We start from the raw sequence: 13836 nt of genomic DNA on the forward strand, positions 1-13836 counted from the left end.
ACTGGTCGTCAGGGGAGGTGTTGCAACAATATATAGTGATATTCTCAGTGTTACAATTCCAGAAAACAGGATACAGGTTTAAATCATTTGAAATACTTATGCTTAATGTTACACTGTCAGATATGCAAAAGAAATCTATCATATCTCTTTCTCTGGCTACTGTGTATAGACCACCAGGCCATATACAGAATTCTAAAAAGAATTTGGAGATTTCCTCTCAGACCTGTTGGTTACCGCTGATAAAGGCGCTAATTTTCGAGATTTTAACATTCATATTGATAATACAAATGATGCATTAGGACTTGGCGCTTACTAACTTATTAAACTGTTTTGGAGTAAAGCAAAATGTCACCGCCCACTCATCGCTTTAATCATACGCTAGACTTAATTAATCGCATGGAATCGATCTTACTGACATAGATATCGTACCTCAAAGTGATGATGTTACTGACCATTTCCTTGTATCGCATTCTATGTATTGATGATAATAACTATATAGCTTCACAAGCTATCGTCCGGCAGAACTATTGTTCCAGCCACCAAAGACAGATTCGCAAATAACCTGCCTGATTTATCTCAACTGCTCTGTGTACCCATAAATACACATGAACTAGACAAAATGACTGGCAACATGGGCACTATCTTCTCTAATACATTAGAAGCTGTTGCCCCCATCAAATTAAAAAGGTTAGAGAAAAACGTACTGTGCCATGGTACAACAGTAATACCCACGCCTCAAGAAAGAAACTCGTAGTCTTGAGCGCAAATGGAGAAAAACTAACTTGGAAGTTTTTAGAATAGCGTTGAAAACAGTATGTCCAGCTATAGACAGGCTCTAAAAACTGCCAGGGCCGAGGCATATCCACAAACTCATAGAAAACAACCAAAACAATCCAAGGTTTTTATTTAGCACAGTGGCTAGATTAACAAATAACCAGACGCCACCCGATCTAAATATTCCCTCACAGTTAAATAGTAATGACTTTATGAATTTCTTCACTGATAAAATAGATAACATCAGAAATACAATAACAAATGTGGATTCTACAGCCGTCTAATACTTTAGTTTTATCCATCGCACTCCAAAGATAAACTGCAGTGCTTTTACAACGATAGGACAGGAAGAGCTAAATAAACTTATCACTGCATCTAAACCAACAACATGTTTATTAGATCCTGTACACACTAAATTACTGAAAGAGTTGTTACCTGTAGCAGAAAACCTGTAGCTTCTCAATATTATTAACTCGTCGTTATCTTTAGGTCACGCCCCAAAACCATTCAAGCTGGCGGTTATTAAGCCTCTTATTAAGAAACCACAACTAGATCCTAGTGAACTGGCAAATTACAGACCCATTTCAAATCTTCCATTTATGTCTAAAATTTTAGAAAAGTAGTTTCTGCTCAATTGTGCTCCTTCCTGCAAAAAAAAATGATCTCTATGAAAAATTCAGTCGGGTTTCAGGCCCCATCATAGCACAGAAACTGCTCTTGTTAAAATTACAAATGACTTGCTTCTTGCATCAGACCAAGGCTGCATCTCATTGCTAGTTTTACTTGATCTTAGTGCTGCGCTTTGACACCATAGATCACTTACATACTCATAGATAGATTACAAAACTATACAGGTATCCAAGGGCAGGCTTTAAGATGGTTTAGATCCTACCTGTCCGATCGCTACCACTTTGTTTATTTAAATGGGGAGTCATCTCATTTATCACCAGTAAAATATGGAGTGCCACAAGGATCTGTCCTAGGTCCTCTGCTATTTTCAATATACATGTTGCCCCTTGGTAATATCATTAGAAAATACGGGATTAGTTTCCACTGTTATGCTGATGATACTCAACTATATATCTCAACAAGACCAGATGAAACTTCTAAATTATCTAAGCTAACAGAATGTGTTAAAATGTAAAAGATTGGATGACCAATAATTTTCTCCTATTAAATTCGGATTAGACAGAGATATTAGTTATTGACCAGAAAACATTACACAGAATCTTGTGAGATTACAATTTGCAATTAGACGGATGTACTGTTACTTCCTCTACTGTCAAAAAATCTGGGTGTTATATTAGACAGTAACTTGTCTTTGAAAATCATATTTCCCATGTTACAAAAACAGCATTCTTCCATCTTAGAAACATTGCCAAGCTACGGAAACATGTTACCTGTTCCTGATGCAGAAAAGCTAGTTCATGCATTCATGACCTCTAGACTGGACTATTGTAATGCACTGCTAGGTGGTTGTCCTGCATCCTCAATAAACAAGCTACAGGTAGTCCAAAAATGCAGCGGCTAGAGTCCTTACCAGGTCAAGAAAATATGATCATATTACCCCAATACTACAGTCTCTGCACTGGCTACCTATTAAGTTCAGATCAGTTACAAAATATTATTACTTACTTATAAGGCCCTTAATGGCTTAGCTCCCGCGTACCTAACTAGTCTTCTACCACGCTACAACCCATCACGCCCCTAAGGTCACAAAACGCTGGACTTGTTGATAGTACCTAGGATAGCAAAGTCCACTAAAGGAGGTAGAGCTTTTTCGCATTTGGCTCCCCAAACTCTGGAATAGCCTTCCTGATAATGTTAGGGGTTCAGACACACTCTCTCTGTTTAAATCTAGATTAAAACACACCTCCTTTGGCCAAGCATTCAAATAATGCATCTCATAATTTTGGACTGCAGTTATATCTGATCAAATGCATTATTATTCTTTAGCTTAAGGTTAAACTAATTAATTTTACTTGGCTGAAACAGCAGCTATGCTTAATTATGTCTCTATTTGTTTCTCTGCTTTGCCATGTGTGATTTACATCCGTGGTAACTAGGATTTACACAAGCTCCAGTCTGGATCCAGAACACCTGAGAAGTGATGATGCTAACCCCTCAGAGGGACCTCAGATGATACTAACCTCAAACAACATACAGAACTACCACATTTTGCTATAAGTTTGATTGCATAATTGCTGTTAAAAACTTGTATGGTCTTTAATAACATTGTATTTTTTATTGATTTTTCTGAACATTTCTGCTATATGCACATGAACTGACAGTCACCACTGATAAGCTACTACTAAATATTGTAGAAACTTAATTTTCTGTAAAGTTGCTTTGTAATGATTTGTATCGTAAAAAGCGCTATACAAATAAACTTGAATTGAATTGAATTGAAATGGAATGAGAAGTAGAGTTGAGTGTCATCAGCGTAGCAGTGATAGGAAAAGCCATGCATCTGAATGACAGATCCTAATGACGTCATGTAGATGGAGAAGAGAAGTGGTCCAAGTACTGAGCCTTGAGGAACCCCAGTAGCAGTTGTTGTGACTTAGAAACTTCACCCCTCCAAGGCACCATGAAGGATCTATCAGAAAGGTGGGAGTTAAGCCACTGGAGTGCAGTTCCAGAGATGCTCATCTTTCTGAGGGTGGACAGGAGAATCTGGTGATTAACAGTGTCAAAAGCAGCAGACAAGTCCAGCAAAATGAGAACTGAGGATTTTGAAGCTGCTCTTGCCAGTGAGGGCTTCAGTAACCGAGAGAGCAGGGCAGTCTCAGTTGAGTGGCCACTTTTGAAGCCAGATTGGTTGCTGTCCAGGAGGTTGTTCTGCAATACAAGAAACATAGAGAGCTGGCTGAACACAGCTCGCTCCGGAAAGTCTTTGCAATGAATGGAAGAAGGGATACCGGTCTGTAGTTTTCTAGAAGTGCTGGATTTAGAGATGGTTTCTTCAGCAGTGGGCTTTCCCGAGCCTGCTTTAAATGCTTTGGGGAAATGTTCCAGAGTGAAGAGAGTGGTTGATAATGGGAGTAAGTGAAGGTATGACTGAAGAAGAAATGCAGCTTGAAGAGGAGGTGGAGTGGGGGATCGGGATCAAGTGGAGCCCAGTGGTAGGATGACTGGACAGGACAAGTTTGGAAGCGCCCGCCTCTGAGAGTGGAGAGAAGGAGGAGAAAGAGTGAGCATTAGTCGCTATATATTAAGAATTGTCCTGGCTCTTGATTATCCTATGTTTTAAACACATATCAAGAAATCTGTCTACACTTTTGATCACCTAAAATGCATTAAATGCAGATCACGAATTCTGAGTATTGGGTTTGGAGTTATATTAAGAATTGTCCTGGCTCTTCTAAGCGTTGCCATACGGTACGCGCAGTGCTGTTTCTCTTTAACAGTCAAAATCCGCGCTAAATAAAAGTCTGCGGCATGATCCCAGAATAAAACATGCCTCACCGCGGCCCGGGAGGACTCCTGTAGTGAATCCATGCGTATTGTGTAAGAAAAATATTCTATCTTTCAAAACGTAATAAACACATTTCACTCTCTTTGGACTTTTGAAGAGAAATACCCACCCACTGCAATGTATAGATCCTAGAAATCGGTGAACAAATAAAATATAACTCTGATTGGATTTGTCTGAAAGAAGATAGTCATATAAATCTAGGATGGCTTGAGCGTGAGTAAATAACTGGCTAATTTTTATTTTTGGGTTAACCAACCCTTTAATGTTAATGTTAATGGCCACTGTACAAATAAAGCATATTTAAACAGTATTCTTACTGTGTTCCGGTGTTGTGTCAAAGTCTGTTTCCCCTATGTTTCCTCTTAATTTCGTTGTCGTTCCACTGTTCCTGCACACTGTTTCCGCTAATCTTTTTATCATCTTACAATATTTACTATATATTTAGGTATTGATCACAGGATCGATTTAAAGGTTTGGAAGGCTTTGCCGACTGTGCCGTATATGTATGAAATATGAATTCAAATAAATGTACAACGTGAATTCTACCTCTTAACAAGTAGGCTATATATTTTTCTTGTTGTGTGTGCTTCTCAATCTCAGTTTAAAATTAGTTTATTGCCATGATTTATACACACAAACAAACATATATATATATATATATATATATATATATATATATATATATATATATATATATATATATATATCAGTGGTGTGTGGTTGTGTTCTGAAATGAGGAGGGAAATGTTTTTATTTTTTTATTTATCAAATGTAAATTCATGTCCCAGTCACATTTTCACATTTTATTTTGTAAATAAACATTACTTACACTATCAGAAAAAAAAACAATTCTATTTTATATTTTTACATTAACAATGTAATGAAAATTCTATTTATTAAAGCCATGTATGAATCTCATCAAGTTAGTGTTTTTAAGCATTTTACATTTACTCCAAAATAATAACTCAAGGCACTAACAATTTTAAACAATATATTTTATTGTGAACTTATGTTCAGCTATTCTTTATAATAATTATGCTGCGTTCCTGGCAGGTTTTTGAGCCCGTAAGTCACAACTTCAAACCACGAATCACGACTTTGTAGCGTTACAGGCAAGTCACGGCAAACTGCCTGAGCACATTGTAATAGATAATCATGTGTGTATTATTTATTATTATTATATTATTATTAATTTGATTGCAACATTGTTATATTGTCCTAAAGTCTATTTCTCACCTTGTACCACTTGCATAAACACCGCATCCGTAGGGGCTGCCATTGTTGTTTTGTGGGCTATGTGACATCAGAGCTCGGAACTGGGAGTACATCGATCTAGTACGACTTCACGGGTGGGAAGTCACGGGTTTGCCCTGCTGTTCCAGTGCCCTTTCACGGGTTGAAGGTTGAAAAAACGGTTTACAACATGCCTCCAATAAAGCATCAACAACTAATAACTATGTTTTAATTTTTTGGATCGTCATCAAACTCGGTAAATATTGGTCACAGATATGGAGATTTACTTCAAATGTAACAAACCTGATTACTCACAAAAGATCATGCACGATCATTTTTTAGCCCATTTTAAGTCTTATTTTCACGTAACACTGCGTAGTGGGAATGCTTAACTAAGGGGAAACATAGGGGGAACAGACTTTGACAACACCGTCTTATACCACCTGTCGGCCGCAGCTTCTCCACTCTGAGGAGGATTTGATTTCTGAGGCGGCAACTGTTAGAAAAATGCTTGTTCAGATTGCTAATCTGCCCAGCTTCAATCCGTGTATCATTCGTTAACTCGTTTTTTGGTTTACTGGGGCAGAGTCTAGACAGGGCTTTCTTCTGTGTAGACCAGCAGTTCTCAAAGTTAAAGCTTTGAAGTGCTGGGAAAACACTCGAAAACTTTATACCATATCTGCCACAAATTGTTCCTGTAGTTTTACTGTATGTTAAATCAATGGTGAACGTAGGTGGAGATCTGTGTTTCTTGAACAATGTATTTCATGGTTTCCACATTAGTGGCGTTTGTTCTGATATCTGTAGCTTTAACAGAATTCTGTGCCAAATTTAAATGCTTCTCACAAGATTTAACAGAGATGTTGTTTCTGTGGCGAATTCGACTGCTTTCTTCACACTGTATCTCCCAGCGCTGTGTATATCAGTGTTGTGTGATCGAGATCAGCCCGCGGCTCCGGCTCGAGGAGATAAATGGTCTGCAGCTGTGTAGCCCAAACTAGTAGCGTGGATTCGTTCTGCTTTTGGTTTGTTTATTCAATGTAGCTCTTGTAAATCAGTCATGATGAGAACGCAAGGCTGTTCATTCCATTTTTGGAACTGAGAAACAACCTTTCTTTGACTGAATGCGCATTGCGATGACGTCACGGGATGCGTCTAAGCCCAAATTCTGCCGAAAATTTGCGCCAATTATGAAAATGTGCAAGCTTTTACAAAAATTGTGAAGTTTGCTTGATTTTGCGATAAATTCACAAAAACGCAAAATCGTGGAGGGACTGGCTAATGTGCTGAACAGCTAACTGTTCCACAATACTATTTCAGAATTAAAAACCACCAACAAAACAATTAACTACTTTCTTAATTTTAATTTTACTGGAAACTGCAAATAAAGCATATTTAAAAAATATTCTTACCGTGTTTAGTCCTCTTCAACCTGGCTGGCTGCAGCTTCTCCACTCTGAGGAAGATTTCTGACTGAGACGGCACCAGTATATATATAAAAAAACACGATCGGATTGTGAAAGCGCCCAGTGTCCATAACAAGTCCGCTAATTGACAGTGCATTGTCCGGAGGCGGGGGGCCTGGCCGAATAGAGTCTGACAGTACAGCGGATCTGCCGACTTGAGGGCGGATCCGCCCCGGAGGCTGTTGCTATCAGGGTAGCAACATGTTAGCAAAAAAAATACTTTTTCCATCTGTTTTCAGTTGTCTGTTTTCAGACTGAACTGATCTAAAGCCAAGTTCAGACTGCACAATTTTCAAAGTAGTCGGGTCACTGTTCTTTTCACACTGCATAACTATCTTGGCCAGCATTCAGTCGCTGCTGTGTTCACACTGCACAATGGATCGGCGACAAGGTTTCACACTGCATGACTTTACAATAGGAAGAATCGCCGACAACTCTGTCTGGCATGCAAACTAAGTTTCACAACCAAACACACGCAAGATATGACAAGAAAACAATGCGATATCACGTGCAAAACCGGAGTTCTCACATGAGACTGGGATTATTATTAAAAATGGTAGCCCACAAGAAGCTTCCAATACGAAACGTCAAACAGACACGGGTGCTCCTGCCAAATTTCTACAAATTTTTCTTCCATTTCTTGGGTCCAAATAGACCGAGAAGAAGCCTTTTTCTGAAACGAAGCCATGCTTGCTGATATTATGGTCTATAACATCTTCCCGAAATCCCAGCTGCTCTGTATCTTGCTCTCTCATTGGCTGTTGGTCATCGCCAATGTAGTTTTCAGTCAGAACACTTTTCACACAGCAGGATTTTGAATCGCTGACAGGTCCAGATATTTAGCATGCCAAATATCTCACGGGCATCGGCGACTTGTCGGCGTCTTTGCGTCAGATTGCGTCTTTGCTCATTCACACTGTGTGATTGTCACTCGCGTGAACGAGCACCGATTTGCCTGTGATTTCGGGGCATTTGTCGGAGATACATGTGGAGGACAGCTATTAATGTGAATGCCGTCTATATGAATAGAGTGTGATTTTTGACTTTATGGCGCATCTCTATGATTACCATCTCTATAACCGGCCAGCGTGGTGGTGGTTTGCTATGTGGACAGAGTCATTTGTGAAGTGCTTGCGTTTCTAGTGATCTCGGGATGTACTATGATTGGCGTATAAGGTGGAATCTTTTTTTTTTTTTTTGTTTTGTTGTTATTTTTTTTCTTTACTCAAAGGTGTTCTTGTTGTATTTTTCTGGTGCTCAAAATAAATCCTTATATGATATCAGGTTTCTTGTCTGTTATTTTATGATTGGAAAGGCTAAGCGGTGGTATGTTTATTGGCTAAAATGGTTTGTAGGACCCTTCAATTACGGTTGGTAAATATTTTTTTATATATTTGGGAAGGTGGGGGGACTAGACATAGTATCAGAAAAATGGTTGCAGGAATCAAATTTTTTTCAATGGTATCTTGTTCAGATTTGAAATAGAAACTCATGGAAGGACATTTGACTTTCAGCCAGTACTTTTTCTAGATTGCTCCAGGACTGATTTCATGTATTTTTATATAAAATAATAAATAAAAAAACTCAGTGTGGTACAATGTTTTTCAAGGAACTTCAATGTCTACAACTTTTAATCTTTTTGAGCATTATCAACTCTGGATGATGAAAAGTAAAGCCCAAAGGGTCATCTTTCCAAAGACACCAAAATTATATGTGTAACACACTTAAGTAAGGAACTGTTGCAATTTTAAGTTAGGTAGGGCACTTTCAGATGTGAGTCCTATAATGGAGGGTCTGGTTAACATGTTAATTAAAAACAACAATAAAACGTTCTAAAGGCTGAAGTGGGCTCCAACTCATTAACATAAGTAATGTTTTCTTTTCTGAGGAAGGCTATATAATGTCAAATTACTATTTACAAGCTGTTGTATTCATAGTATAATACAGTAAATAATTGGACATAATACTGAACATCTTCCATTCATTATTTGTAGTGCGCCACCCAGTAATCTACATGATTTTGTGATTTGTTGCTTTTACTATAACACAGCTCATTCAAATTCTGTTTTTCATGTTATTCATGTTTTTCCTCTTTATTTCAAGTTTACAGCAAGATGTAAAATTGAAGGAACATCAGAAGGCATTAAAAAAATCAGTACAGCCTAATTTAAATACATGTGAGGAATGAAAGGTTGGAGGCGTCAGATGGTTTTTTTTTTTTTTGCGGAGTAGGTGGTGGAATTTTCACAAGGAAAACATGAAATTTTATGAATTAATTCACATGAACACAGCAATCTGTCATGTTTATAACAGTACCAAAAGCACAAGGTGGGCTGAAAATATTATTTCCAACCATACTGTCCCCGCGAGTATGACACACGGTAAGATTTCTGCTAATAATCCCACATATATTTGTAGTATTAAAAAGGGTAAAATAAGAGAGCTATGCCACCCCCCACCAAAGGAATGTTGATTGGGTGAGTGAGCTGATGTTAAGATAAAAAGTTGTTCCTGTTCAGTCTGTTAATAAATATCAAATTCTTGATATTAAGCTATTTCCAGGAGTCCTTAAAATGGACTCTTCCTCTTCCCAATAAGATGATACGGCCGCTCAGATGCAATCTGTGGTAATGTCAACTAATTTACTGTAATAGTGACTTCCAACGTGAAACTTGTAATACTTATTGTTAGGGCTTTTTTTGTTCCTTCATTTAAACGTTGTTAATGTTTGCAATATACATTTTAATTTTGAATATGTTTGTTTATACCTTTTATGAAAGCTGTAGAGAGGTGGCTTTTTGTTGTATTGTCACTGTTTTGTGGCCAGTTAGGGAGTTAAAGTACTATTTTGTTGTTATTTTTTTTCTTAACAGTTTAGTTAAGACCAGTGCTCTTTAAATCCTTTATATTGTTGCATTCTCTAAAAACTCCTTGACTCGTATAGATATACACACAGTGTAACAGGGCTGACAAGTCATGAGATGTGCGGATCCATGTGCAAGCTTTTATTACACAGAGACATGGTCGTAACAGGCATGGATCAAACCCTGGCAAACAGGTATATAGAGGGCAAGAAAAGAAAATTCCTAGGGCAAATGTGGGTCTTTGATGAACAAACAATATCCAGAGGGCTAAGAAAGAGGGGTAATCCAGAATCCAGAGCAAAGGGTCAAAACATGAGTAGCAGGGCAAAGCAAGAAAAAAAAAAGCAGAACCATGAAATAGAAACTATAAGCTGAAACAAGACTATGAAAACTATAAGCTATGAAACAAAACTATGAAAACCGTAAGAAACCAAGACAAGACTATGAAAAACAAACATGGAATGGCTCATTAGCGTAGCTATCGCTAGGGGAGGGATATGTAAAGAACAATACTCGGCAGTGTGTGAATGGAAGTCCAATGCTTATAAAGCATGTCTGATGATTGTGCTGTGTGTGTGTAATTGGTGGCAGCTGTGTGTGATTGTTTTCAGGTGAGATATGATTAGTGCAATGGAGCATGGGAAATGTAGTCCAGGGTGTACCGTGTAGTGTGAGAGTCTGTGTTGTGGAAGATGACCTCTGGTGGTTAATAAACGGGTTAAATCTTTAGGTTAGGGACATGCAAAATAATTAAAAGTTCTCCCCTGAACTGCACCTTCACTTCCATTTTTCTTTTCTGTCTTTTTATTTTGCCCTGATCTCTATCTCTCTCATGACTTTAATACACAGGATTAAACAAAACTATACTTTCTAAATTACCTACATGTCAAAATGAGTACATCACTACAATATCTTTATAAAAAAATCCTAATATAGAACATGAGTCATGTTATTCCCTTATAAAAATGAACAATGCTTTTATTATAGTAACCATTAACCGAAACCAAGTTAAACAAATACAGTAACCATGTTTTTGTTTTCTGGCAAATGCATTACCATTTGTATTTTTATGATTAAACTATGGTAAGTGTAGCAAAAGCCATGGTTAATATGTGGTTACCATGGTTTAACAATAGTAACCATTGTCTCTAGATTTATAGTAAAATCATCATTAATTTTCATAAGGGTAGTGTTGTTGTCCTAGCTCCCCCTAAACATATTATAAAATATGATTATTTGTCTGCTTAATTACTACTGTAACATTACAGTAGATAATTATGATGTCCTTTATACAGTATTTTGAGTGATGATCGTGATGAGAAATGGACTGCTGCTGCTTGACTAAGTAAACAAAGATAAAACTACAATAGGATATTTACAGATGAAACTGACCTGCACTTGTAGTTTTGCTTCTCTACTCCCGCCTGTCATGGCGAATTCTCTCTCTCTCACATTGATTAACAAAGCGTTTGGCGGAGGCACGGAGCCGAAGCATTGCCAGTCAAAACTAACCAATTCATGATTTATGAGAGATTTATTTATCGAATGGCGAATTCGGTACCTGGAAATAATCGCATGAAGCATTACTCACCATCTTAAGAGTACATTTTTGGCGGTTGGGTTCATCGCACCCCCAGGACAGCTGGGTGGCTTTTTTGATGAATTAGATGTGCTGCTCTCAACCTTTCCTGAGGATGGCACTCCCCTAGTTATGCTTGGAGATTTCAACATCCACCTAGATAAAATCTGCTGACTTCCACACTCTGCTTGCCTCTTTTGATCCTTCAACCGAAAGTGTCAACTACTGCTACTCACAAATCGGGTCAACAATCTGGACCTTGTATTTACACATACATACTGCTCCACTGATCATGTACTGGTTACTCCACTGCACACCTCAGCTCACTTCCTCCCTCACTCTAACCTCAAAATGGTTCCTGACACTGCATTTACCTCCTTTATATGTCATTCTTTCGACGGTGCAATTCCACGCGTTCACTCTCACCCTCCCAGCTATCTGCAATGGTTTCATCTTTTGCTTCCTTTTCCCTAAACTGTTAGCATCTTTTAATGCTAACAGTGCTACTGATACTTTCTGCTCCACCTTACATCATGTTTTAGACACTGTTTGCTCCCTTTGTCTTCCAGGCCAGCTCATACCACCCCTTCAGCCTATATGGTTATCTGATGTTCTCTGTGAACATCAGCCCTAAGTTTAGGAGCTGCTTGAAAGGGTGTGGGCGAAATCCAAAAAATACTCAATGCACCTTAATGTGTATCAGCCACTCCCTCTCTTCCTTCTTCTGCTACTGCTAATGTCTCCACTGCTAAAAGGACATACTACAATAACAAAATTAACAATTCGCCTAACTCTTTGTATGCTTTTTAAAACATTTTCCTTGCTCCTTTGTCCTCCTCCTCCCCTCCCAAGCTTCATCTCTAATACCTGGCCAACTGGCCACATTTTTCATTAATATAAAATTAAAACATCAGTGCACAATTTTCCACACACCACAATCCATCAAGCACATCTCACCCAGCGTAAAATGATACACTCATTCATCTTCTCTCCTCTTCACTCTCTGAGGCCAGAAGTCTCCCAGAAGCCTCATCCTTTCCAATCCTACTACTTGTCCGCTTGATCCTATTCCATCTCATCTCCTTCAAAGCCATTTCTCCTGCAGTTGTACCTGCACTCCTCACATCATTAACATATGGCTCCACACTGGTGTTTCCCCTCATCGACTTAGACAGGCTGGTATAGCTCCACTGCTTAAGAAACCCAGCCTCCCAGCCCATCTCTTTTAGAAATTACAGACCAAGCTTCTCCCTTCCTTTTCATTGCAAAAACAGCAGGCGAGGCTGTGTTCAGCCAAGTTCTCTGCCTTTTCTCACAGAACAACCTCCTTGACAGCAACCAATCTGGCTTCAGAAGTGGACATTCAACTGAGACTGCCTTTGCTCTCTCAGTTGTTGAAGCCCTAAGACTGGCAAGGCAAGAGCGGAATCCAAATCTTCAATACTTATCTTGCTTTATCTATCCGCTGCTTTTGACATGGTTAACCACCAGAACCTCCTATCAACCCTATTGGCAAAGGGAATCTCAGGAACTGCACTCCAGTGGTTTTAGTCTTACCTATCAGATCGGTCCTTCAAAGTATCTTGGAGAGGTGAGGTGTCCAAGTCGCAACATCTAACTACTGGGGTGCCTCAGGGCTCAGTTCTTGGACCACTTCCTCTTCTCTGTCTACATGGCATCATTAGGTTCTGTCATCCAGAAACATGGCTTTTTCATTCTGCATTGCTATGCTGATGACACTCAACTCTACCTCTCATTCCATCCCTGATGATCCTCACGGGTAGCTGCTTCTGATCTCAGCTTTCTGTCTAACAGACATTTCTTGCTGGATGAAGGACCATCACCTTCAACTCAACCTTGCCAAGACATAACTGCTTGTGGTTCCAGCAAACCCATCATTTCATCACAATTTCACCATCAAGTTATGGCATATCAACCGTAACTCCTTCAAAAATAGCCAGAAACCTTGGAGTTATGATTGATGATCAGCTAACTTTCTCAGACCACATTGCTAAAACTGTCCGGGTCCTGTAGATTTTGGTTTCTTATTCAACATTAAGAAAGATCAGGCCCTTTCTTTCGAACATGCTGCACAACTCCTTATATTCAAGCTCTTTGTTCTGTCCAGGCTAGACTAATTGCAATGCTATCTTGGTAGGAGTCTTCCAACCAATCCTGTCAAACCTTTACAAATAATCCAGAATGCAGTAAAGATTAATTTTTAATGAGTCGAAAATAATATGTCACACCTCTGTTTATCAATTTGCACTATACCAATAGTTGCTCAGATAAAATCTAAGGCGCATTGATGTTTGCCTACAAAACCACCACTGGCTCTGTAATTCTTTTACTTAAATTAGTATTTTCTTAGATTTTAGGTGCTCTCTAGAAGCTTCTGCATTCCCTGCAAGTGAACGTTGCTTGATTGTGCCATCCTGCTAG

The sequence above is a fragment of the Cyprinus carpio genome, chromosome B4, assembly GCF_018340385.1.
Source record: "Cyprinus carpio isolate SPL01 chromosome B4, ASM1834038v1, whole genome shotgun sequence".
Taxonomy (NCBI): domain Eukaryota; kingdom Metazoa; phylum Chordata; class Actinopteri; order Cypriniformes; family Cyprinidae; genus Cyprinus; species Cyprinus carpio.